The sequence below is a fragment of the Ursus maritimus genome, unplaced genomic scaffold (genome assembly GCF_017311325.1).
Source record: "Ursus maritimus isolate PB19 unplaced genomic scaffold, ASM1731132v1 scaffold_775, whole genome shotgun sequence".
NCBI classification, from domain to species: domain Eukaryota; kingdom Metazoa; phylum Chordata; class Mammalia; order Carnivora; family Ursidae; genus Ursus; species Ursus maritimus.
The window spans coordinates 1-4,216 of record NW_024426969.1 but is presented as its reverse complement, the minus strand read 5'-3'; the positions used below and the strand labels follow the sequence as shown (position 1 = coordinate 4,216).

General features: G+C 34.0%; 1 pseudogene; it reads right to left on the bottom strand.

The window, feature by feature from the left end:
* Positions 1-2,764: 2,764 nt before the first annotated feature.
* Positions 2,765-3,219, bottom strand: LOC103679900 (annotated as a pseudogene).
* Between the last annotated feature and the right edge of the window lie 997 nt (positions 3,220-4,216).

The following is a 4,216-nucleotide window of genomic DNA, read 5'->3' as shown; positions in this document are numbered from 1 at the left end:
AATTACTGAACTCTACATCTGAAACTAATAATGTACTATATCTTGGCTAATGAATTTAAATTAAAAAAAAGAAAGAATTATAAATTCACATGACAGAGAAGTAGAATTTTCTACATAAGAAACCAACATAAGTTAGAGAAATTGCTATATAATAGTGGCTTAGAGAAAACAGAAACCCTAATTCAGTTTTATGACAAAAATGTAAACTCCTGAAAACTATTTTAAGTACCACTTGGCAATATATGACTCATTGACTTTAACTCATTTCCTCTCTACAAATTTATTGGTAAAATCATAAACTATGCCAAGAAAAACATACATAAAATGCCATTATTACATTATTGACAAAGCTTATAAGAGAAAATAATGCCTACAGTTATAGTAAATGTATTAAATGAAACACTACATATCCTTTGAACAGAATGAGTTAGATCAATATGTCCTGATACCAAAGATCTTCAAGAAAATTATCTAGTAAAAAAATACAGTGTCAAGCAGTGAGTATGATTTCATTTGTGCAAACAACACAGGTTTTATTTATCCATTTATATACGCTGTTTTATGTACAAACATACTCTAGGAATTTGTGCCACTTTTAAAAATTGGATGAAGGGCCAAGAGATATAAACGAAGAGACGTGGGATGAAGACTTGAATTTTCATTTAATGTGTCAAAGCACTTAGACTTTTAAAGTTTGAATATATTAAATATAGTTTAAGATAAATTAGCAAAAATAACAGTAATTTAAACGCTTTTAAAATAAAGAAAGATAAGAGTTTTTAAAACAATTTTTGAAGAGAAGAAATATTTCAGGTTAGATCTGTTAACGTACGGAGGTATAGTTTGAAAGTGTCCTGAACGCTTGGTCCCAGGTCTACTTCTGTTTTCTTCCTATGCTCTAGGGCTGGGAGGATAATGCTTAATTTCCATGAAGAGCTGTTCTCATAAATATTATTTACTCCTTTCCATGGAGATGGAGCATGTTACCTGATTGGTGGGTGAGAACATTTGGTTCATGTTTCTCAGGTGGCTAGAGCTAATCTCTTATAAAGTCCCAAGACCCAAGATAGATCTTTCCTCTTCTTTCTATTTAAACTGGCGAGGAAATCAGGCTAGTTTGATTAATGTTGAATCAGTCAACACATCCAACAAGAGAGCAAAGGGCTGACACCGGATTTCAGACTTATCTAGAGTATAGATTCCAGTGTGTAGAAGGAGGATGTGATAAGGAGAGGGAGCACAGGCCTTAACATAATACTCCAAGATGCAAATTTATTGTCTCATTTCCAGCTGGTAAATTATTTAAACTTACAAAACCTCTGTTTCTTTATTAGTAAAATATTGGCAATAAAATTTTCTTACATCAAAGAAAAATTTTATTTAAGTATAGATTACTGGTTATTTAAAAATGCATGGGAGAAAACAAACATGCATTAGCATTATCATACAACTGATTTCTGAACTCAGTACTTTTGAATTACAAAACAATGATCATTACCCCCCCAAAATCAGTTTATTGGAACAAATTGATTTTTAAGTTGGTCTAAAACTCTTTTCACTATTTTGTCTACAAATGTTACTAAGTTTTTCTGTTTCATCTCATATCAGAACTTTGGTTTTTGACATGTTTACTTCTCAAAGTAGTATGTAGTTATTTCTTAGAGTTAATGTCAGCAACTATGAGAAGCTTCTCTAAGTCAAGAATTCAATACAATTGCTGCTTTGGGAATAGTAACCACTCTGGCTTCCCTGCACCAAGACTCATGCATTGAAAGGCAGATATTAATGGGCAAAATACGGGGGTTGACAATAGGAAGACCAAGAAAAGATGTTTTCTAAAAACACTGTTTCTAAAAAAACACTCCATTATTTACTTTGGTACTGTTGCTGGAGAAGCAGTTTCTGCCAGACCACAAGTCAGCTATATCATTGTTCATTTTATTTCCTTTTCTTAAAAGTGGCAGACTTTAACAATTTGATAACCAAATAAGCAGGAACCTTTAAATTACCATATACTTTAACTCCATAAAATAAATTATTTTCTTAACTGGTTTAGCAGCCTTGTGTCTGGAAAGGTAGCAAAATCCACTTTGTTCCCAAATTAGAAGGCTGACTCCCAGGATGTTTGTAAGATGCCCGGAGTCTTCTAATACCAGTCGTGACAATGGACTTTCTTAAACCCAGTGAGTTAATAAATGTGAAAATGACCTCATCTATCAATACATTGTGGAGTCAGCAAAACCATAAGGTAGGGACTGGCTGGTATAAAACAAGAGAGTATATTTCCTCTTAAATGATGCAAGGGGAATATGTATAGTAATCAAAAGAATCTATAATAAACTTGTGAAGAGATGATTCTGCTTTACATGTAAGTCTACTTAAACTGACTATGATGAAATGACTGAAAATTTTCTTCTAACACAATCCCATTCATTATAAGCTAAGCTGGTCTTGGTTTCTTACAAAGCTGGTATTTCCTTGGATTTATCTATTACACCCTCACTTTATAGCCATTTAGTTTATAACCTGGACCTGCCTGGCCTGTCTATAAAGCCTCTCTTCAGAAAGATCCCAGATACATTACACAGAAGCATCTTCTAGTAAAAATCTTCATTTCGTAACAGCATGTGAAGAACCAGCAACCGGCCCTCGAATTAAATACCTCTCATTCCACATTATTACAGAACCAGTGCAGTTTACTGACCATTCCTTCCTTATAGAAAACTCAGTAGCTATAAAAACATTTGTTCAGTTTTAAAACATTTTAATAGTTGTTCATTCTAAATATCCAAATACCATGTAACTTGGACATTTTTGGAATTACCAACTCAGAAGAGAAGCTGTGTTTAGATGAAGTGAAACTGGATCATACTTTGTATAGAGACTTGCCAGAAAATATGGAATTATTGGAAAAATTATACAAAACTTCTGTGCAGATATAAACCGCACTCCACAGTCCATTGTTTCTTGGGAGTTAGGCGCTTTGTTTTACCGTGGTCAGGAGTTTCAAAAGGCATTCCTTTTACTGCATGCAAAAATCATGCAGCTCAGAATATGTATCATATTTGTTAAGGTATAAGCGACAGGAACACTAAAGAAGGGACCCCTGAGAAAGACAATCTGAAGCAAGACTGCTAACACATACGTCGGCCACCTACCCCGGTTGTTCATTACACCAGTACTTGGATTCGCCTCACTCCAGGCAACTCCAATATTCATATTTGCTCCACCGCCTCACTCTGGGCAGCTGGCTGAGAGCAGGACCAGCTCCGTGGTGTCCCTTCAAGACCAGATGCCAATGGTCAGCTCCAGCACTAATGTTTTTATAAAAGTATTGTAGTGATATTTATACATGATAAGGGGGAAAAAAGCACCTGACATAATTTCAGGCCCATGGTAGGTGTTTAATAAATAGGAGTTAACCACTTAACTTTACATGCTAACCACTTTACATTGCGCCCCACTGCGTTCTTTCAATTTAGTGCCATAGATGATCAGATTTAAAATTAAGTAAGGTTTTTAAATTGAGATGTAATTGACATATAACATTGTGTTAGTTTGGGGTATACAATGTAATTATATATATATATATATTTACCACAATAAGTTTAGTTAACATCCATCACCAGACATAGTCACAAATTATTTTCTTGTGATGAGAATATTTCATATATACTATCTTAGCAACTTGCAAACATATAATACAATATCGTTAACTACAGTCATCATACCATATGTTACACCTCCATTACTTATTTATCTTATATCTGGAAGTTTGTACTTTTTGACCACCTTTGCCTGTTTTACCCACCCCCTACCCCCTGTCTCTGGCAACCACTAATCTCTTTTCTGTGAGCTTGATTTTTTTATAAATTCCATGTAAAATGAGATCAGACAGTATTTTTCTTCCTCTGACTTATTTCACTTAGCATAAAGCCCTATAAGGTTCATCCATGTTGTTGCAAATGACAGGATTTTATTCTTTTTTATAGCTGATAATATTCCATTTTATATATATCGATACATATGTATGAATATATATGTATACATCATATTTTCTTCACCTACTCATCCACTGATGGGCACTTACATTGTTTCCATGCCTTAGCTATTGTAATAATGATGCACTGAATGTGGGGCTGCATTTATCTTTCTGAGACAAGGATCTAATTCCTTTCAGATAAATACTCAGAAGTGGAATTACTGGATCATATGG